This window comes from Meleagris gallopavo, chromosome 2, assembly GCF_000146605.3.
Source record: "Meleagris gallopavo isolate NT-WF06-2002-E0010 breed Aviagen turkey brand Nicholas breeding stock chromosome 2, Turkey_5.1, whole genome shotgun sequence".
In the NCBI taxonomy this organism is placed as follows: Eukaryota; Metazoa; Chordata; class Aves; order Galliformes; family Phasianidae; genus Meleagris; species Meleagris gallopavo.
Window position 1 is genome coordinate 67,357,356 of NC_015012.2, and position 23,839 is coordinate 67,381,194.

Below are 23,839 nucleotides of genomic sequence, written 5' to 3' on the forward strand. Positions count from 1 at the left end.
AAAAAAAAAAAGAGCATGGAAGATGCCAAATGAATGCAGGAAATGTCTATTCTTCTATTAATATTGATGAATCCCTAATGCATTTGAAACCCACTTGAGGTAAGTCAGTAGAGTTCTTCTCCTGACAGCTACTCTCCATCAAACTACCCCTGCTAAAGATGTTGATGCTTTCCCTTTTGCTTTGTAACCTTTAAACGAAGTTTAGATCTCATCAGAGGCTACCACAAAATAATGCATCTTACACTAAGCAAACATAAAGCCCTGGAGACAAGGGTTTAAAGCAGTGCACACGTTCTCTTGATTTATCATTTTAAGATAGGAAGCTGCCGCAACAAACAAAACACCTCCTTGAAAGTGGGACAGCGGCAGATTGCGGTGCAGAAAGCTCCAGGATCTTTTGTTTTCCCAGAGAGCAACAACGGGGCTTTGCAGAGAAAGACAACAGCCTCCCCTTGCTGAAACCCACATCGGTTCCTATAGGAAAGCCTGCCAACTGCAAGTTAGACGGCAACAAAATATTGCAGATAATTCACTTTTCAAGATAAACCAAAACCAAGCAGGCATGCAGCACCCAGCAGGGGCTCAACTGATAAAATGGTGTCAAACTCAAACCATTTGTCAATTGGAAGGGGAGAGAGTGAGCTGAAAGATGGACTCAGGAAGTAGATTTATCTAGTGCGACACATTAACTAGTATAAATACTACGGAAAAAGTAAACACATTTAAGCAGCAGTATCTGCAGGCAGCACAGAAAGGCTCCTGAGGCTGAGCCCCGGCCGGCCACCTCACCACTCAGCTGTCAGCCACGACAGCAGTAGCATTTTTCTTCTTGCGCGGGGCTGCAGTGCCATTTAATTCACGGAGCTAAAAGGTTTTATTAAAAGCATACATTATAATTAAACAAAACAAAAGCGTGACTCCTCTGCTCTGCTAAGTCTCCTCCCTCCGCCCAGTAGCCAAAACAATAAAACCACCTTGGCAGCAAACAAGTCAGGTAACATACCCCAGAGAAGATCACAGATTTGTTATATCAACCTTGGTTTTACATTTTGCTTGCTCAAAAGCTGCCTTAACAGAAACTGTTGGCCAGCAGGCTCTCGAGGATGCCGACAGGCAGGCAGCGCAATGTGGGGCACGCAAACAAACCCCAGTCCTGCAAGGCAGAAGAGCTCTGCAGGTGCACACTTTCTACTGAAAAGTCAAAACAACACCATTTTGGGGTGGCCTGTCTCTCCCTTGGTCGCAGGGAAGAAGGAAAAGAGTTCAGAGGCAGAATACTGACCCATGGCTGCGTATGCCAACCTCGTGCCTACAAGCCCGTAACATCAGAGAACGGCATGTCAGAGCAACAGACCAATCTGACACTCAACCAAACACGAAACTCAAAAAAATTAACAGTAAAGTAAGCAATATACGTCATTAAAAAATGAGGCAAAAAAAAAAAAAGAGAGAGGAAAGAAAGGAGTTAATTCACAAAGGAGAACACAGCCCATTTCTTTGTCCAGCTGTACCTTCATGTGTCCCCACAGAGCGGGCTCCCCACCTCCAGCTCACGCATCTTGGGATGTTAGTCCAAGGGAAAGCCTGCCATCCGCCCGGTGCCACACACACCAGCGCTGCACACCCGTGCACGCACAGCACGCACCCGCGCCCTCGCTCCCCGACACGCACTGCCTGGAACCGCTCCGAGGATTTGAGAATTCCCTCCCTCCCCTCACATCCACTCCACCCCGTTCCGTAATTAGGCTTAACAAGAGCAATTAACAAAACAAACTCCTCTCCGCCTGGTGGCCTGATAATTCTGATTGTCATAATGCATTAAGATGTGTAAGCCAGTTTAAAATAAAGGTAAATTACGACATTGCACAAGAGCTGTTTCGCACCTATTTTTACAGTTTTTATCATAGGGATAATGAACATTTGGCCGCGCCTTTAATTTAAAAAGCAAAAACCCAAACTCTGAACAGCAGAATTCCAAATCGGACCAAGGAGACTATTGTGGGCTTTCGCTAGTTTATTAGAGGGCTGCCCCCTCCTCCTGCACAGCAGTACCTCAACTCCATATAAGCAGGTTTTTCTTTTTGGAATTACCTAATAACCCTAAAAATCTAAGATATAAAATGAAGTTTAAAGGCATCTCCTGGTTTTGCGTGTGTCCACAAATCAATGGTTTGTAATAACTGCAATTTTCTCCTGCCTGTTCTCTAATGGCATGACATGGGAAGACAAAGCTTTTAGATCTTCTTTAGATGTTTTTTTTTTCCACCCACATTCAGTTCACTTTCCTCCAGCACAAAGAAAACGAAGAAATCTGGTGTTAGAATCAGCAAGAAATCAAGAAGGAAAGACTAGCTGAAAAGGCAGTCAATGGAGAAATTTTTATGTCCTTTGATTTTGGTGAGCTACAGGTCCAAACCACACAGAAGATCTACACAAAGCCTGCATGCAATTGGAAAATGTGCCTGCTTGCACTGAGACCCACTTCTAAATCATGTCTAGTCCTTTTTCTGTTTATACACTCCACGAGCATGTAATTAAAACTATCAACATAAAATTAGTAAACAGAGCAAAATCATAAGCTCACAGAAAATTCACGAGTAGACGATCAGAACACAAAACCATTTGGTACGTGACATGGTCTCAGCTCTGTATGAACTGAAGAACTGCTCTGCTCCCTCAGATATGCACAGCCCAATACAGAATGCCACCTGCCTACTAACTGCAAACATTTAAAAGGAAAGAAAAAAAAGAAAGGCTGGTGTTGCCAGCACATTGCTGGAATCCTGCAGCTTCTGATAAGCTGGACGTGTTTTTCTAAGTCAATGATTTCATCTCTGCTGGGTGTCAACATTTGCACAAGAATAATTTTGGGGGTCAGAAAGACATCAGCAACTGAGATTTCAAAAGGTTTCATAAGAGCACAGATTGCTCAAACACAGGGAAAGGAGGATTTCAGCTGCCAGTTCGCTCTTCTGCTTCTTCATTCCTCCTTCCTTGAAGCTGAGTCAAGATTCTATAAAAACCCAGCGCAAGCCTTCCGCCTCGCAAGATGACATCTTCACTAAGATGGCATGCCTTGCACAGCAAGACAAATGCTCCAAAACTACAGAAAATGGAGGCTTTTCTGGTGTAAGCCCTTTCCAGTGTTAGGAGATGGTGGAGAGTTACAAACAGAAGCTTCGTTGTGCCCTCTTCACGTAGGAAGCACTATCATCTTTTTCCTACCAGATCTCTTCCCGAGAAGAGGTAGAAGAGTACTGATTTCAAAAAGTCATCTTCCAAACTTTTTCTCTTCTCATTCTCCTTGAAAGGCCCAGTTCCTTCCTTTTACTACAAGCTATTCAAATGGAAAGCAAACTAAGCAACGTAGCTTTGTATGTTTCCAGTTTGCTCTTCACAACAACACTCCCTGAACGCCTCACAAATATCAAATAATGACTAATCTGATTTTCAGTCTCTCCTCCATATACAGATGAATGTATTATTGCTATTGTCACTCAGTGGAAGAAGAATGGAGACATGACGACATTGACATCAGAAGTATACATTAATGTGGGGATGCAGCAGCTGATTTACTCAGCACTGTGCATTCCTTTCTCAGTTCAAAGTGTTTCTCCTACTGCCATCTGTGATGGTTCTTGATTTGCAGGGCTTCAAATGAAGCACCCAGAAAATGTCAACACTGATGACCACATACAAAACACTTTGTGGAAATCCAACTGCCATGAATCTTACTCAGAATCTTGGGCAGAAATAGAGCTGAGCTCCTCAGAGTAGAGGTCCTCTGCCCTGGGGAAGAGCAACATTTCTTTCTGCAGCTGCCACTTACTTAAACTCTTTATGTCACAACAAAGGAAATGGGGGCAAGAGGTGTCTTATCGACAACATTTTAATACACCACCCCAATTCACCTCCCCTAGCAAGCTTGTCCGATGCTTGAATGAGGCAGGTAACTGGCAAAAAAGTAATTAGATGAGTAATTGAAAACTGTATCATAATGCATAAGAGGATCAAAGCGAGGTTAGGCAAGCAACCTAAACTCTGGAGAACTGGAGCTTGGAGTTCAAGTGATTTTCTTCCGTATTTTTTTCTGCAGTTTCTTGATTTTTAAAACTGCAAGTAGCAAAACTGAAGAACCTGAGACCTGGCATCATACCGACACCTACGCAGATCATCTGCCAAGGCAGCTAGCAGAGCCATCTGAGCAATGATATGCTTTTTTTTTTTTTGCAAGATTGGCACTGGTACTGGGACAGGACACTTTGCTGGTGGGCTTCCCATGATGACTTGCTAGAAGCAGAGAAACAACTCGTTTCAGGAATCTTGGTTACATTCCAGGCTTGGTCTGGAGTTTGTTCCTCCCTTTTTCTCTTTCTGTCTCATCTCATCTTCCATACCTCAGCACAGACTTTTGATCAGACTCCTTGCCCAGCAAGTCCTCATCTTCTCTTCCTTCCACTCCTTTAGTTTTTCCCTTTTCAGTCACTCCCATCTCTCTCTCCCAGGCTCCTTGCGTTGGGTCCTCCCATCAGGTTTCATCTCCTCCTGGTTCCTCAGCAGCACTCCTTTTCCCCCCCGCTCTGTGAGAATGAGGTGCACTCCCCATGCCCACCTGCCCTCCCACTGCTCAGCAGGCCTGGTCTGCAGCATCTGAGCAACAGCAAGGTGCAGGCAGGTCTCCAGGCCCCTCCCGGTGCTCCTCAGCAGACATTCAGCACTGAGCACCATTCACACTTGAAGCAGACATGGTGTCCAGCCAACTGGAAGTCCTGTGACTATGTTAGTATGGCACTGAGCCCGAGCTAATAAGCCCTGGTGAGAAGCCGGATATATTAGCTTGGGCTTAGCACTGTGCTAATGCAGTCAGGCAGCTTTTGGATCAGAGCTGGCTTACATCCCACCCGCTTTTAACACCAAGCTTGCTCGTCTTCGTTCACAATAACCCATAAAGATAAATCCCTCAGTCCTTTACCAACCTTACTCTCAGTTTCCCTCCTTCCTGACACTGTGGATCTCTAGGCACAGCCTCTCCTCCTTTATAATCAATCCCCTCCAGATTCAACACCTGGCCACACACTTTTAAAACTGCTCCTTTTTGTGATTCTCTGGCTTCAGGACAGGTTGCAATAAACAAGCACCAACCATCCACTCTCAGTTCAGGCACTCAGTCCCAGATGCAAACGCATTCATGCTCTGAAGAAAGCCACGATGTCCTCCAGCAGCCCTGAGGTGCTGGCCTGATGGTCATCTGGGCTGGCTTTGACCTCGAAAGCAATTCTCGGGGATGTGGGAGCTGAAGTCAGAGATGGGGATGGACAAGTTCTTGGAAATGACAGAATAGGTTTCAGGGAGAAATGCATAGCAAGTGCCATGCTGAAACACGTGTTCAGAATTTGGTAGATTTATGAACACCTAAAAGTAGTAGGGCCTCCTAGTGCAAATGATCAGTTTGTCTTAATTACAGGTGATGCAACCAGCCCTATGTACGCTAGAGATAATCTCCTGAGGTTAATTTTAGGGAAAATTCTCCTCTCTGTTTTAAAGAAAACATGAACATAGCACAAAAATCACATATAAAGCAAGTACAAAGTTTTAAATCCTATCTCCTTGGCTGCATTACTCTTTTAGTGTCCCACACCGAACACACCACAGTTGTATCCATTATAAAAAATGACAAGGTTTCATCAAGTGAGACAAGATGCTTCAGCTCCAACAAGTTTACAGAGTGCCTCTTTTCATGTACTACGTCCTAAAGAGCAATAGGCCAACAAAAATGCTGATGCTACTATTTTTCATTACTGTTAAGATTAGAAAAATATGTAAGAGACTACCTAGTTGCATGAGTCTGCTATAATAAAACCATCACCAAACAACAATGAGAAAAAGGTCCGAATTACTGAAATTAGTTAATGAAATATTAATTTGCACCAACCTGCCCTGGCATACTCCTCATTTAGAATTACCAGCACTATGCACACACAAATCAGGCAACAGGGAGAAAGAGAAGCTTGCAATCAGACCTAACCTAATGCCTTCCCTTCCTCTCAGCCCCCAGCACAGGACAGCCACTTCCTTTCTACAAACGCTCTGCTCAGATCTGTACACGAGGCAGGCCACATCTTCCGGGGAGGCTCAAAGCCTTTGCAGACACACAGTTGCCTTCAAAGCCTCGCTGGAAATCTGTGTGGGAAGACTCTGAAATATTAAAACCATCCTATACTCTATTCCTCTAAGCCAACAACAAGCCCCTCTAACTTATCTATCACTTCTCTGCTCGATCTATTCTGGGTTGCAGAATAAAATTTCTGACTACTGAAAAAGATGCACAAATACACGAAGCTGCACCATACGTGGAAAGGAAACAACAGAGAGAAAGTGATATGTGCTTTCCAAAAAGACACTTTTGTCCCAAAACATTACAACTCTTTATAATCTTTTCTTCCATTAGCAAAAGCAGGCAACTAGGAGGCTAGTGTGAAAATACCGTGCTTCAAAATGTAGCTTCACTGTCCTCCCATTTGGAACTGACTTACCTTTTGGTTATATCTCCAGCACTTCTTGCCTGATTTTCTTTCCCCAAAGGCAACCACTCACCCTCTACCAGATTCACATGTTATTTTGGTGTGATCTTCAGTCTTAAGAAATCTGCAGCTAAAGGCTTCCCACAGCACCGAGAACCACAGCAGGACAGGGAGCACAGTGCTGCACTGCCCAGCCCCTGTTTTCTGTCTACAGACAAGAGATTTTCATGTTTTCTCAGTTTCCACGTTTCTAACCTGAGTGCTGCCCTTTTGGTGGGGTGACTTCCGGAAGACACATCCTTTGTACCCTCGCCTTACTGCCAGATGTCCTCTGCAGTCAGTTCATGGCTTTGGTTTTGTACTTCACGCTCACTTAAGAATTTTAGTAAAAATTCAGACTGTTATTACTGAAAAAAAACCACATGTACTGATGTTAAAGAAGGTGGAGAGGCCAAAAGATCCGACTGCAACTAAATCCTCTGAATTTCTCTCATTGAATGTCTCCTTCTGACAATCAAAGCTGGGAGAACTGGATCCCTTTGAAGTATGGTCAGGATGACTAGGTGTGGGGCAGTACAATTCTAGATGCAATTTTCCCCAAAGACCTGGCACGTTTGCAGTGTGCTGGGACACCAGAAAAAATGTAAACCAGCACAACTCCCTGCAGAGAGAGGGGTGAGCTAGCAGCCCTTCAGAGACTCACAGTCAGTTCCTGAGGACGGATGGTGTAAACACAAAGATAACAAGGGGACAGGGTAAATTGGTTTAAAGACAAACAGGTACCAGAAATTCAGAGTATGTGGTGGTTACTACCATGGAAATACTTCTTTTTTTTTCAGATTAATTTGCATAAAGACAAGTTTGACTTTTGGATATACAGTAAATGCGATTTTGTCAATCACCATGCTGGAAAGATCCAAACAAAATCCATTTGAATGCTTATAAACACTTAGAAGTGTCTAAGAGACACAATACGTTAAAAAAAAGGACAACAACAATGCCTAGCCGATGCTTCCAATTATATTCTTTCTTCAATTAGTCTTGAAGAAACTAACACCTCTATTAATCATTTCAATTAACTACACGCACCACATGACATCCGCACCAGCAGCCCATATGTTGCGTTCCAATCACCCAAATATTAAAGCCTTTTTAATTGATTGATCTAAAGAACATTCAACAGGCTCAAGGTGGCAGCTAGCCAGGAAATCCCAAAAGAAGATGACAAAAAGGTGGGGGTGCTAAACCAGCTTCCCAGTTTGTTTTTCCTCTTCCTCCCGGGTTCGCTAAGTTAATCCAATCACAGTCCATAAAGCTCCTTTTTAATAAAATAAATAAATAGATAAGAGAACACACATGTTGGCTTTCCCCAGGAGAAGCCCCCTCCATCAAAGCCCGAGGGCCATCCTGTTAAGAAAGTGCTGCATGCAAGGGTGCATTTTTTATCCAGCAGAAATATTTAGCTTGGCCACCCGCCAGGGAATGCTGAAAGAATAGCCTGAATTAGGGGATTTACCTTCCACGTGTTTGGCACGCGTCATTAGAGGCTCTGAAGAGCTTGTCTCTTTCGCTCTCTCACTCTCTGTTTTTTCTCTTCCCCCCCCCCCCCCCAAGCTTTGATGCAGAGAATAAAGTATGAGCTGCAAGGGCAGGCGACTCGTTGCATTGCTAAGTGTCGGCATGGTGGCTTTTGTGCTGTCGAAGAAAACTAATGCCCAGATTCAAAAGGTAGATTTCCTTTTTCTTTTTTCTTTTTTCCCCCAGTCAGGTATGGAGTGATATGAAAAAGTTTTTGAAGTTTTCTGTCGGCAGATTTAGAACTTGGAGAAAGTGGCTTAAAAGTAAATTCCTCAAGAGAGAGTCCAACCACAGAGTATTTTGGGAACTCATTTGAAAAGTTAGTTTTGTAACAATAACCCATGAATTGCGCTGTCATTTGACTTTTATATGCTGTCATGTGGACTTATGTTATTTTAAAAAACACTTCTTTACACAAGTGCTTCAGTTCTGCAAATACCTCTTAAGATCTCTAATCAGAACACATTAGTCAAGACGGCTGGTCCATACCACGAGTAACCCACGTAACTTCCCAGAGCTTCTCATTTGTGAAAGGAAAAATGAAATTGTAAGACAGCCTTCAGCCCCCGTAATCTACTATGATGGATAAAGGGGTAAGAGGGGGCAGTTTCCAGCTGAATAATAGCATGGACCAACCATAAACTGAAATGTTTCAGTCTTCTACAGGGCAGTATGGCAGGACTCTGCTCCTAGTTTCCCAGTGGCACTCCCAGTACTTCCCCCAACTAGTGAGAACTGGGCATTGCCCAGATAGAACGGAGCTGGGCCCGCTGTCTGCTGATGGCGTTATTTAAATACAGGTCTTATTCAGATCTGAGTTTTATCATTATTGCTTCAAGTAGATCAGTTTAGAAGCCATTTGCCAGGACGCTTACTCTATGTAAGGTTCAGGCACTGAATGGATGCCCCACTGCAGCATAAAGCAGTGCACCTCAGCAGATGGCCAATATCCATACGCTGCATACAGCCAAACCTGGGTTTTGTCGTTATTTATCGTCAGGATGCTGACTCTATCTTCACCCCGTCCTTCCTAGTGAATACATCTGGGTTCAACTCTGTTTCAGTTAGATTCATGATGCCAGATGACAAGATGTGATTTCTCATCTCTCTCTCAGTGAAACTGGTACACTGTGCCATATCAGCAAATGCTGAGGGCTACAGAAGAGCAAATTAGAGGGATGGATGACGGCCTCAACTGAAAAAACAAGAAAATAACTCCCATGTTGGAAGGGTGCTGAGACCCATCTCCTCACTGAACATAAAAATTCTCAGCTGTAGAGACCTCCCTGTGCTTTATCACTTTTAAATAAGTAATTCATCATACATACCCAGGCTGAAAACCACACAAATGATCAGCTCTCAGTTTTACTCAGTGGAAAGTGAGAATTGGAGTTTTCCACCCAAAACCATAAAGGCTGACAAGTTCTGACATGTTTTTCTGACCTCTGTCCCAGACCCCAAGTTTCTGATTCAATTTAAAGAAAGCTGGGCAGCCACTTCCCCGCTCTTTACATAAAAGAAGTTAACATCCGGGCTAATAATACAGCTACCTGTTCTTTCATCAAAGGTTCCAGCAACTGCAGAGCCTTTATTTTCATCACAAGGAAAAACTGCAAAAATAAAGCTGGCCAGTTGTGCTGCTAACAGCGCGGGTTTGGCTATATGCAACGTATGAATACAGGCTGGTTGCTGAAGCACTGCTTTATGCTTGCGGTAAGGCATGTTTGCTGCTAACTGAGTCTGAGAGACTGGCTCTTCAAGCACTTGACTACTGCAACAGCAATGGGAAATAACAGATAATTCAGTTTTCACTTTATCAGAAAACAGAAGAGGTGCTGGCCAGTCCTTGCCAGTCCCCCGTTGGATACCTCGTCCATGGGAAGACTGCCATTTTAATAGGAAATAACGGGTAATTAGGTGCCATGGGGCAGCGAGGGGCTGGCTGGCATCCCACAGTATGTGTGCCCACAAGAATATCCTGGTGTGCAGGCCTGGGGCTGGGAAGAGCCTGCCTGCCCTGCCTCTGAAGCGACTGCAGTGAGGCCAAGCCTATTACAGTCCTGTGATGTGCATTCAGAAACTTGGGCCAAGTAACAGGGAGCCTTGTCCACACAGTAAGAGCTCAGTAGAAAATCAGTGGATGTATCCATCATCACTCTAACAGGCTTGCTATGTTTAAGGAGGCTGCTAGGCTTATCATATTTACAGATTAAAAATATGACCTTTAAAAGTGAAATAAAAGGAACTCCTCCCCCCTCCCCTCAATCTCCTTCCTCCGTGATTGTAATTAAAACCACAAACCAAAACATTTATCCAGCCTTCTTTCTGTAACAGTACAGAACTGCACTCCCAAACACTGTACAGATAAGCCCAATCTTTATGTGTTAGCGATGCACCATGCAGTAAATTCTCCTTTCCAAACCTGCCGTCTTCATTAAAATCTTATTTGCTTGGTAATCTCCTTTGATCGCTAAAGTTATAAGAAGCCCCCTCCTCTTCTTTTGATACTATCAGTGTAGCTTTTGACCAGAGAGCGTGATGAATTAAATGTATGACAGATATGACAGGTGAGGAGTGCTTGGAGAGGGCTTAAACAGCAGGGATAAGACAAAGCCCCCATTTAAGAACAAAACCCCTACCCGATGGCTAGCCCGTTAATGACCAACCACTCCATTTGTCCTGTTGGATGAGGAGCAAGCTGATACTACAGACAAAGCTTTGTTACCCACAGGCCTGTTCTTCAATCAGGCCACACAACCAACTAATTGAAATGCCCATCACCCCCCCCCCCTCCAGGATTTGATATACAAGCTAAGGGTTTTGTAGGTATACTCTTTTTATACTTTTTTTTTTTTTAAACCTTTCCCTGTAATGTATTAATTCAGCCACAACTAGTTTACAGCTGGACTAAGTGGAATTACAGCATATAAACCTGAAAATCTATCTGCAGGGATCCAGCTAAGCCCTGGAGAGAGACAAGTCCAGCAATACAAATCCAAGGAATTTTGGAAGTCAATCCATTAGGATTACTAGGCCTTTGATTTTGGAAGTCATAGGCTCAAAATATGGAAGCAATGAACTCTCAATCTTCCTGTATTTTAGCCTATTTTCAGAGGACTTACTGACCCTGTTTTTTGCTATTAAAACATACAAGTAAACACAGATAGAATTATATAATTTTTCCACTGCATTTGCAATAGAGGAAGACAGAAAAATATGTTTTCCCAATATCATTGTTATCATCATCCTTAAAATTTCTTCTATATTTTCTATGTACTTGGAAGCAATAAGCAAACTGGCCATCTTTCCTGTCAGCTACAGACCGCTCTCCTTCTCTTTAAACTTCAGGTTAATTTTTGGTATGTTGTGCTCTAACTAAATGAGTAGTTTCAAGTTCTGGTTACTTAAACTACATCCCAGAGGTGAAGAAATCTCTGTGCCCCCTGCAGACAGGGATTATATTCTCAACGGGCAGTCTCTTATTTAAGCCTTCCAATCTGCAGTTAGCAGAAGGCCAGCAGTTTCCTGAGGTAGGAGCCAAAGTGATAGCCATTGTTAAACTCAATAGTTTAAAAAAAAAAAAAGAGACTATGGGGACATAGCAATGAATCTGACTTTATCTTTGCTTTGGGTATAATAGAAAATACCAGCTGAAGCAAGAAGAGTCTTTGCTTTCAGAACAAATTCAATTTTTAACTCCGTTCCTTCCTGTCGTGCCGTCACAGCATGCTGCAGCCAAGTCACAGGTGCAAGTATCAGGAAACCTGGGCTCTGCTCTCAGCCCTACCCCAGGCCTCTTACGTGGCTTCTGGCATGTTGTGTACCCCCCTCTGTGCCTCAGTTTCCTTATATAAAAATGCAAATATTCCTACCTATTTCAGAAAAAGTGTGGTCTAGTGGCTTAAACCACAGAATCAAGACATCCTAATTCTCTATCTGAACATGTCATCAATTTCAGCTGTGGCTTTGAGGTGACTTCAGTCACCTACGCAACGGATCAGATGCCTCTGGAAAATCTCAAGTGCCCGAAGCATCATGGTGGGATGCTGCTCTTTGAGGGATTGGCACTTCTGGCAGGGATGAGAGCTTGGCCTCACTTGCAGTGAGGCTGCAGGCCCAAGGTGCAGAGAAATGCAGGGCTGAGCAACGGCCATAGTGGCCTTGGAGATCTGTTCCCCTAGCAGGCTCTGGTCTGTTCAGATGCTTGTCTCCAAGCCATCCAGCAGTGCTGGCCCGGCCCTGGCTTGGTGCTTATGGTTCTAATTCAGCATGCGGGGGCGTGAGGTTCAAGTCCTAGATCTGCAACATGCAGAACAAAGGACTGAAAGGACAAATGCCCCTTCCCAGGGGAGCACTTTGACTTTTGGCTACTTCGCAGCAGAGTGGTTGGTCTCTCACGCTCTTTCCTCCTCCACTTCTTGAAAAACTCCCCAAAGTTTTGAGGCTGTTCCGCTCAAGATACGTAGCATTTTGAAAATTTTCACAAGGCAGAGAAAGCGTTTCCTGCCTGGCTCCATTTCATGGCTCTTTGGTCTCCTGGACCCTTGCAAAGGTTAATTAAATAACACTCAGATATTTATGATGCGTAAAGTCCCAGACTAGTATTCATACAAAGAAGAGTAAAAGGGTCACTCAGAGAAAATAATCTTGCAGAAATTTAGAGGAAAATATTGTTGACCTATACATAATACACATTTATTCACTATTAATGTAAAAAAAGCTAAGTGTGGTTGCTATCAGTACAAAGATCAATTATTAGGAAAAAAAACTGTACGATTCTGATCAAGAAATTGGACAAAAAAGCATTAATCTGGGGCTTTTTGGTTTTAAATGTTCCAAACGGAAGCCGTGCTTTTAGACAGCTTTCCAATATCCCTATTAGATATAATGTTATAGTCCTATTACACATGTTGCCTACTAGACGTGCTCTGACTTTTATAGATGTCAACTCCATTTCTTAATTCAAGCCATTTGTCTCCTGTGATCTCTGCGCCTCTGGGTTAGAGTTCCAGCCAAAGAGGTGAGCCAGCTCCTATCTGCAACGCGGCCATAAAATCCTCCGGCGCTGCATCCCTGAGAGCCGCTGCTGCCCCGTGAACAGGCCTGGACTTCGTCTGTCTGCAGCTCAGCACCCAGAAAGGACGTTTTACAGAAGGGCTCAGCGGACATCCAGGAAAACTGCTTTCAGGACCCTATCTGAAGGACAATACTTAACTTTCACCACCTGGGCCTGGCCCCTGAAAGGAAACAGTCGCACTCAATTATTGTCTTCTTCTAGACAATTACTATTTAATCAAACCTCCAGCTGATATTAACTGGTAGAAAAAAAGGCTATTTTTAGTCAGGACAGTGATTCCCCCTCACTCCTTTCATCTATGAGTAATGTATTTCCTTTTGCTCTCAGTACCACAAACCAGTCCACACCAGATGCTCAGTATTAGGTAAAATTAAAAATGTGGGCATCATACCCTTTGAAAGATGCTTTGAACTCAAATTAATATATTTAAACCCGCTATTTAAATTAAAGATATCCTGTCTCTCTGTTGTGTAGTTTTCCCTTTTATCAGAAGGGAAATTTTAGTCCATTTAAAGGTTTTTTTTGGTTCAGCTCCACAGACCACGCTTTGACTTAACAACACATTGTAATTTCCTTTTAGCCACAAGAATAAAGGAAACGTATAGAAGCAACACCATAATCTTGTCAAGCACTCTCCTTCGTTTCCCCGAACAAGCCTGTTCAAGAAAATGTGAAGCCTAAGATTTTTAAGATGTTATCTGGAAGAGGTTTATATCAAGGAATACTTTTATTGAAAACAGACACGTGTATTTTTACGTATCTACTGATGTACCCATATACATAAAATACATGCCTACTAAATTCTTTTATGGACAGGACCATAGCAGCCTGCAACCTGCAGAGGTTTTGCAGAGTTCACTCCCTCTGCCTCAGCACATTACCTTTCCCAAGCTTTTGTTCACAATCCATGCAGATATTCAAAAAAACCCACAAATTCTTATAATGCATAGAAGCACAGCCCAAGCACGCCGCAAGAGGGGCTGTCTGCATTCAAGCTTAACAGCGAACAGAGCTCTGTAAAGGCTCTTGGAAGCAAAGACATGGGAGTTATGTAAAATACACTGATTTCTCATATGCATGTATGAATAGATAAGACACAGGCTCCTGCACTATTTATGTTGTTTATTTTCATCTTAATGTTTTTCAAATCTCGGTGATTTAAACACAACTGCTGTGCTTCTGGTTTGCAGCTTGAGAACTACACAACTAGATGCAGTTTGCTGAATGTACTCAGACAAAACATTTGATAGGCAGACACCATCCACCTTCACATTCAGCCTAACCAACTCCTAACGTCAACCTTGATTAATTAATTATTGGCAGCACTACAATACACATGAAGGTGCAAAAACTGCTTCTTCCCTTTGGCCTAAGCCATGGGATAGTGAGAACCATGGCAAAAGGAGGCAGCCTTGTATTAGGCGTTATCTGACACAGACGGAAGATGCTCTGGGGCACCAAATGCACATGGATAGTGTTGCTCTGCAACAGTCTGAATCTTGTTTGGGCCCTGGTAGCATCGCCCAAGCACCTGTACAGTGCTGGGGACCAGACTGGGCCTGGACACAGCACAGCAAGCCAGGAGAAACACCTACCTGGAGAAACCAACGCTCAGGGTCTGCTTTATTTAGCAAAGGGAGATGTATTAGTTCACAGCACTGATTATGTGAAGAAAATGTATTTTAGAACAAAGGAGATGGGCAAACGAACCATCTGCAAATGCTCCTGGAGCTGTGTAGACGGTGATAGTAAGGCAGTTTATCCCCAAGAGCTTTCTCCTCACTGGAGGTGTTGAGTTAACTCGCCATGACCTCCGACTGACCCACACACAGCATGTGTAAGTGCTGTGCGGCGGTCACAGCCAGGAAGCTCTGCTCCTAAACACTGCCCTTTCCAAACACCACTCCAAAAAGCAGCAGCAGAGGTGACCCAGGAGTCAGCCGCCCATCCTCGCCCAGCATGGGCGACGTCTCCCTTCACCCTTTCGGGGTTTCATCCATCTTCATTTGCTTTTGCTTGCTGCCATTTCCTCAGGCTTTTCAATCGTGGGACTGGTAGCTATTATTCATTCTTTGGTTTCTGACCAGTCACACAGCAAAGAGCTGCAGCTTTCTATCAATACCACATTAATGCTTATTTAGCTCTTATTTTAATCACTGTTTTTTTCTACTTGGGTACCAAGTGCCTGAGTACAACAGCTCTTGTGGAAAAGCAGGTTCTACTGCATTGCTGCAGCTTGGATTTATACGAAAAACATCTCAACACAAATATTTAGCATCACTCTGTAGCTAATTTACTAATAGTAACTCTGAACAGGAGTGAAAATATAATCGAAGTATGAAGAACATAACTGCCCAGACCACCAAAGTCAGACAAATATGAACAAACATCTCCAGTGTGCACACTTCTTTTCCATAAAAAGGACAAAGAGGTGAACTTATTGGAACTTATCCCTTCCACCACTAACCATGAAATAAGCACGGCATGCACCCCTATTTTCAGCTATAACGTATCCTTTAACTTAGGGTAATTCCAACAATTATAGTCGCCAGCTTGGGAAACTACATAACTTGTGCTTGGTTGACATTGATTTGAGTAATCTTATTGCCTTGTGTAGCTCACAGTACTGATAATGCATTCTGTCTCCAAAGAGAGGGAAAACAAGCCCTTCTTGCCCTAGCCACTTGACAGACTGAAGGGCAAGCAGGAGCCCGAACAGTAGACCTGGGCTCTCCATTATGAGAAGGGACCGCAGACGTGCGGCCCTTTGTCCCCAGATGTGGGAAGGCAGGCTGCCTGGCCTCACTACAGGCCAGTGATACACCAATCTGCCCCTCTGGGGACCACACAGATGTGCAGCTGGTGAAAAAGCATCTACCAGCTCAATAGAAAAGACAGAAAGAGTCAGATATTTTGCATAAGAGGAAGAGATTAAATGACTTCCCCAAGGTTTCACTGAAAGCTGAGAACAGAGACAAGGAGCTGAACACACACATCCTGAATCACAGCCTTGTGTCTCAATCACAAGACCCTCCTTCCTCTTGTGCATTTTGCACCATCAAGGGTAATCAAGAAAAGGACTGCCATGCCCAAATCAATCAGTAATTGAATACTAAACCTATAAATCACATAGAACATTCAGATGTCTTAACAGAAAGGCAATGAGCTCCAAAGAAGTGACAAGCCTTGCTATAGCTCCGGAAGGAGGAAATCATTTCCTGTGCTGGTCATCCATGCTGAATTAAGATCAATTTCAATGGCAGTAAGTTAGGTAACACAGCACCTGTCTTAGAAAAAACACAAAAGGGCACGTGTACACCGTGCAGCACACTCAGCCTCAGAGCCAGCTGTAAGCGTGCTGACCATGAAAAAGCATATTGTCACGAGGTGCATGGCTACATCAAGGCAGCAATAGGGATGTCAGCAGCCAAGTTAACAAGCCTTAGTACTTAGGAAGGCATATGCAGCTAAATCCAGGGACACACTTATACTGCTTCTAAGGCAACCTCAGCCCCTGTTCGTGCTCCTGAAGGCCACTGAACCTTGTTCCATTATGCAACGCAAACATGATCTTCCTTGCTTTCTGGCTTCACCAAGGTTGGGAAAGGATATGGTTGTGCTTTATAAATAAGTCATGGAGTAAACAGTAAGGAAAGAAGAAAGCTGTTGCAGCTGAAGGTTTTGACACAAGAATAAAACTGACCTCTGCAAATTCTGGTAATAAGTCTTTCAGTCTGAGAAGTGTTCTTCTGTAACCACAGCAGAGCAAAAAAATCCCAGCATTGATAAGATAGATCTTGTTAATTAGTAAAGTGATTTTTTGAAGAAGTTGTCTTTCCCAGCATATGCCTGGGGTGAGACAAGGAAGACTGCGTCAACACATATCTTTTCTAGACAATGTTTTTGAGATACTTCTAGGAAATATCATGGTCTAGATGCTTATTCCAGAAGGATGAACTAGTAAACCTCATGCATACACTCTTCAAAGCAGAAATAATAATAAAACAGAGCTTTCCACCTTCGGAGAAAATTTTATCTGACTGTGCAGTATAAATGCATGTGCACGTGCACAAACATTATTTTCAATATCAAGACCATCTTCAAGCAATTCCTCAGTCTCACAATGCATTTACTTTATGTAAAACAGATGCATGTCTTTGGGGTATGCTTAGTCTTTTAGTCTCACACCATGAATGTCCCTTGTAAATAAAGCAGGAAATACAAATTTCCTTGTCTAGTTCCAAGCCTGAAAGCCACTAACATAAGGAGCCACCAGCAGAATCAGCTGGAACCCTTTCAGCACCCCAATGTGTCTGCTAGTTGGGTTTGCGATCTTCAGACCAGCACAGATCAGTGCAGCTCCACTGAGCTGTGTCCATTTTCACCACCTGTCAAGAAGATGAACTTGTAGTGATACATCTAGCTCCAGTTCCTCAAACAAGTTCTGCTACATTAATGTTATTTAATATCTGCACTGCTGGTGAGCATAGAAATGCCACTTTTGGATTAAGGTCACTGCCAGTGCTGTGCCTAGTGGGACAAAGAACAACTAAATACAAGAAGAAACAAGCATTAAAATTGCAGTTTATAAAACTGCACTAGAAGTCACTAGAACTGAACTGAGGAAAAAAATCCACTGAATTAAAAATAATTCACACCTACCTTTCTAATTAAAATATATTTTCTACAGATGTCTTCCCTTTTCTTCCCCAAATGATGGTGGATGCAAGCACTTCATTTACCAGTGATGGAACTGATAAGCAAGCATTATGCCAGTATTCACTGAACTTCCTCCCATCCATTTGTGTTGAGTTTATGTTGTCAGACTCAAATGCCATTAATAAAAGCGGGCTGTTCAGTTCCGACAAACGAAGCCTTGCAAGTTTACAGACACAATTGCTCCAGGCTCCCCCTACGGTGGATGAGATATGGTGTTGTTTGAATGGACTCAAAAGAGACACTTTTTCACACCTGTCAGGCCTAGATTAATATCCCCACTAATTGCACTTCAGGAACAGCCGATTAGTTCTAGTTACAGAAACTTTCGTGGGCAAGGGGGACAAGCAGCCTGTTCTACCATCAGGGCTCATTCTTCCTGGGGCAGTGTCCAGTGCTGCATGTGCTTCTGAGGTGTGACAGGAGTGCTGCTGTACATCCTGTCCCGAACCTACTTTCATGATGATGGAGATGACAGAGGTGACCATGACTGTAATAGGAAAATAAGCAAGCTTTACACTGAATCTGTGCACAGACTAACTCTAACTTTCAAGCTAGAAGTGGTCATCCTAACTAACCTATTTTTTCCTAAATTTTTGCTTTAAACGGACAGTTCCTAATTTATAATATCACACTTGCAGGGCAAAAAAAAAAAAAATTCAAATCACGTTGCTGAAATCACGAAATGGGATTAAGCAAAGCTGTGGCCTTGCAGCAGGCGGCAAAAGCACCAGCGATACTGGTGGAGTGCTTAAAAACAAAAGTCAGGGACCAAGGGTTAGTCCAGCAATTCGAACGTGACAGGAAGGCTAGTTAATAAACACCAGCTAGCCCCTTCAATTACAGCAATAAATTGTTCAATTGGTTAAATGTCCACAGGTTCTTCCCCAAACACCACTGTGAACTGTTTAATTAGCAAACTGTTGCATCACTGGACAAACAGATAGAGGTGAGCTGGGGGGGGGACGGGGACGCTCAGCCCCTTGAGGAACCAGCAGCGCTGATGCCTCAGGCTTGTCTTCAGTAGGGCTCATCCATGACACACAGCCCATCGCTCTTCAAAAAGCTTTCATGCACCGCTGGGCATTAATCATTCATTATGGCCTATTTTTCAAAGTAGAATTTAAACTGCACAGGCTAAATATGTCTTAATCACCATTTTTTTCCGCATCAGCTTTCTGTATTTTGATAAGACATCCCACAGATTGCAGCTTCTCACCTGCTGCAAGATTAGATAGCCACGCAAACAAAGCAGGTTATATGACATGAGAGATACTGAGTACCTGGAAACTGCATGCTGTACAGAACAGACCTGCAGACTGAAGTCAGCAGGCCTATTTCTTGAAAATATTTAACACGCTAAATTTGGGATTATCTCACAAAGAGTTAAGGACATCCAAAGCCTTGTAAAATGACTTATCATCACGATCACACTTGGTTCCAGAGGGTATTTAAAATATATCCCTGAAGAATATGCCATCATACCATTAAATTTTTTATATAAAATATTTTTGGTAAACCCATTTTAGTACAACGATGTGATTTCTGCGAATAAAGCCATGAGTTTAAGTTGATCAATGAGAACCCATTCAGAGTTTAAAGATCCATTTGAATTGCATTCATTGGACCTTTGATCACTCTGATGAACCAGAGATGCTGCATATTCTGTTATTAAATAAAAACTACATATCGATACAGAAAAATATACTTTTTAAAAATCACATAAATCATATCAATTTAACTTCACCTCTGAAAAACAACCAGTAAAAGGAGGTAAGTACCAATGTTATGTTTAAAGAACAAGGAGGAATTGCATTTCCCTGCTAAAGTTTTCTCTAATGAACTACCACAGAGGTAAATTTATCACAGTTGGAAGTAGAATACTGTGCCTGTGGAAATCTGTAAGTGACAGCTCTGTCTCTGGCAAAAGTATTTATTTGGAAAAGGGCTTTAGGGAGCAATGTACACTTACAACCAATTTTTTTTAATAACATTGAGCAAGTCTACTATTTTGTGCTTCTGCTTGAGAGGCAAAGCCTGGCTCCTCAAAGGATATCCGAGGGATATACAAGCAGTTCAATTCTGGGGGGAGGAAGGAGAGGGTAGGACTATATCCCTGTCCTCCGCTTGCAAAAACACACAAATTGTACTGCTGAAGCCAGGATGTTTCTGAGTGATCTTGCTGGCTCCTGGGAGACCCAGCACCCAACTCACGTTTGAAGATTCTCCCCCATGTACCTACCACAAGGGTCCAGACTTGCTCTGGGAAACAGATCCCCGTAGGCTAAGCAGTGTCATACTGCCCCACATTTAGAACAGAAATGGTCTTATTTGATTTAGCACGCAGACCCTTGCAGAGCTAAGCAAAGCAAACTCTTACATTTGGATTCACGGGAGACCTCCATTGAATTCTGCAGTTGCTACAACATCGTAGAGAGTATTCTGAATGCGAATTGTGATCTTTGTGATGCCAGACCCAACAGAAGGGGGAAAAAAAAAAAACAAAAAAAAACCCGCTGCAAAGAGCCGCTTTGCCGCTAACAAATTACATCCGTTACCCCCTGTTTGTATGAAGTGATTAATGTTACAGAGAATACTTCAGTCAAATCCGTACCATTAAAGCTGTGTGCTCACATCAACAGCTTGCTGAATCGAGGGTTTTGGTATCTGTGCTTCAGCAGCAGACGACGTCGAAGTTTTTTTTGCTTTTGTAGCTTTGTAGTACTAACTGAATTAACATCTCTGGCAAGGCCTCAGGACAGGCTCTCAGTTGACACCGATTAGCATAGCCTCACTGAATGCTACAGACTGCAGCAATTCACACCATTAAGAATCCGGGGGGCAGACCGGGGAGAAAATGGAAATTACGAGAAGAATAGAGAACACAAAGCAGCACCGATGTCCTCGCATATAGGCTTTTATTCTGGAGATAGTTTACAAGCAGTTCGTAACCTTTGGACTCCAGACAGTCTTTAGAACCAACACGAGGAGGTTAAAGATTCGGTCTGAACTTTCCATCCAACCACAGCACTGTAAATATTTGGAAGGTGCACTGGAACTCATAAAGTTCCCATAAAATGGATGTTAGTGAAACAAAACAAGAAAACTCTGAAACTTGCATTCGTCAGATGATACGAGATTGCGTTACTTTAATCCAAAGAAATATTAGGGATACACATATTTACGACTTCGCTATGCTTAAAAGGGAATTTCCCAGCAAAACAGCTAATGCATTTTTGTTTAACAAACAATCTGAGCATTCTCTCATTCCAGATTTCTAATTTCAGACTCACTGAAAAAAATTTATTTATAATCTCAGCCCTTCTATATCCTAAACAGAGTAATTCATAGAAATACTTCAATTTTTAATTATTAATTATGCCTAGGAAAAGTCACTGGGAAATTCACAACACAAAATCATTTGTGTTTCAGACTTGTCAGTATTTCACTGATTGTTTAAAACATACATTCACTTCCAGTATAAAACAATTCACTTATCCTATTAAACAATACTCATAAATAAATCTGTCAAGAAAAAATGATTCTAACAAATAACTTCAGGCCACAAATTAAGGTTTTGCTCTTTGACAGTCATTTTAAAAGACTCAATAAGAAAAGATTTACAGCTACAGATTTATTCTGTGAAAGAATGATTTTTAAACTAATCATTATGTACTCTGGAGGCCTTCATTATATGTTAGCTAGGAAGTGACACAAACTTAATTGACAGAGCCAAATGAAACAAAACCAAATGAAGTATATCGCTAATAAGCAATCCAAAAGTAAAAGATAAAGAGTTATTTTACTATTTTACTATTGGTTTGCTTCTCGTCAGATGCTTAATGCTCCAAGTCACATGGAACTTCATTGACTGAAATATACTTACACCCATAGTGTAAGAGGGAGTTTAGAGTCCAACAGTATTTAAACAGTTTTATCTAGTAAATAAAAATACCTTAAACAAATTTTAAACCTCTATCCTGAGCAGAGGCTTCTATTGTGAGCAGTAGATGCTATGCAGTTATGAACACGTTCCTTTATTCAAAGCTAAGAATCTCATTTGTCTGTTCAGACAGGTCACTTAACTCATCAAGGGAGGGAAAGTTAGTCTGAAAAAAATAATGCAAAGTAGACAATTTCTGAAGTAATGAATATGTCAAAAAGCTGAAATACAATCTTACTCTGACAATAACAGGGAAAGACCAAAGTATATTGGTTTTGCACTAGATGTGCATTCAAAGCTTCCCATATAGAGTTTTGGATTTCTGCTTTTAGGATCGAAAAATCTGCATATGCAAAAGTAGATCCAGTTTTTTTTTGTTTGTTTTTTTTTACTTCTTATATTTGTGTTTGCTTTTTTTTTATTATTCTTTTACGGAAAGAATTACAACTGATCCAGAATCAGGAATTCTAACAACAAAATAATAATCCAGACAAAAGAAATTAACGCATCACGCTTTTAAAACATTAAGGATTAATCAAGCTGATGATGTGATGCTATCACTGCAAAAATTGGGTGAGAGGTCTCTCCCACATACACATTTTTTGCCTCGATATACCATCGTTAAGTTCAGAAAGCAAAACTCTTATCCCACTATGTCTTAGGACAAGCAATTTCCACAGTTTTCACAGCCCCCAGCATATAAGCAAGATCCACAGAGTTTTGACTCACCTGATCTAATAGGTTTTTGGCTTGTACAGAAAGCTCAAAGTCTCAGCACTATCTTGCCCCTTCATTCACCATACAGAGTATCTCCATACAGTATGCTCCTATGTAAAGCATGCTCTTGCCTATTTCTCTCACTTGCCTTGAAGTGTGAAAGCAAAGTTATGCCAGCTATTCTGAGAAGCTTGATACTGCATCGAGCACCTGTTCAGACAAGAGTCAGTTAAAAAAGCAAGCTAACAGCTGAGCTGAGGTCAGCCACGCTATGAACTTCAGGACGTATTCACAGACCCCACTACCCTCAGCTCTCCCATCTTTATTTGAAAATAGAAGCTCTAGTAATGTGATGCTTTCCGTCCCTGTTCAAGCAGAGAGTGAAAGCCCTCCTGCTGTCCTCTACTCTTTAGAAGAAAGTGTTAGCCTCCCAACCTGCACTATGCCTCTGCAGAAATAAGACAGCTCATCCCACACTTGCAGTGTTTGTTTAAGGAGCACGGGTTCAACGGAGACAGTTAACCATTAGCTAGCGCCCATGCAGATCATATTACATTCACTATGAATACTTGTTAAGTATTCCTAAATGAAGCCTAGTTCAAGATGGGCACTTGGGTCAATCAATCTTCTCCAGGCGTTGCTGAATGGTAACACTGACTGCTGCAACCCCACACATGGAGCCAGGCTTGGGCATAAGCTCCAGGTTTGCAGAGAAGATGGTTCTCAAGTACTTTGCTTGTACACCTGCGGTGTTTATTTCTGGTACCAAAAACTGCTCAGAAGGAATCCAAAGGCACCAAAATATCATACTACAGATCTGTAATGTGATGTTCCTAAGGACTGTTCATACACAGAAGTTTCGTTTCAATACATTAATCTGTAAGCAACTCAGCTTTACAGACTGAAAAGAAACAGCAGCTATCTTCCTAAGTGGAAGTTAACTTTTCCAAACTTTTTTTTTCTGTTCCTCTCACAAGTTAAAAATGCTGGTCACAAAACTGCTTAGCGCTCATATTATTCTGTATTACCTAAATTTTGACAAAAACTTTCGTTGATAGTGGTATCTCATCATGTCATATAAAGCACAAGGGTTTTTATTTTTTCTTACACAAGTATCTAGAAGTCCCAAGGAAAAGCACTGTGCCAGTTTATGAACTGCATAAACACATGGAAACTTCACCACTTCCAAGAGACTGCAATCAGATTGACAAGGGAGGCACAAAGGGAAGAGGGAAGGAGGTGTTGCCTTTACTTTGCAGGGTCTGCATTGGGACTTAGAAAGATTAA

General features: G+C 42.3%; 1 protein-coding gene across 1 annotated transcript in view; it reads right to left on the reverse strand.

Moving 5' to 3' along the window:
• Positions 1-23,004, reverse strand: part of PRDM1 (PR/SET domain 1) — a 690,597-nt gene extending 667,593 nt beyond the window's left edge. The window contains 1 exon segment of the mRNA XM_031552520.1: positions 22,565-23,004. The gene's annotated coding sequence lies outside the window, so the exon portion shown is untranslated.
• Between the last annotated feature and the right edge of the window lie 835 nt (positions 23,005-23,839).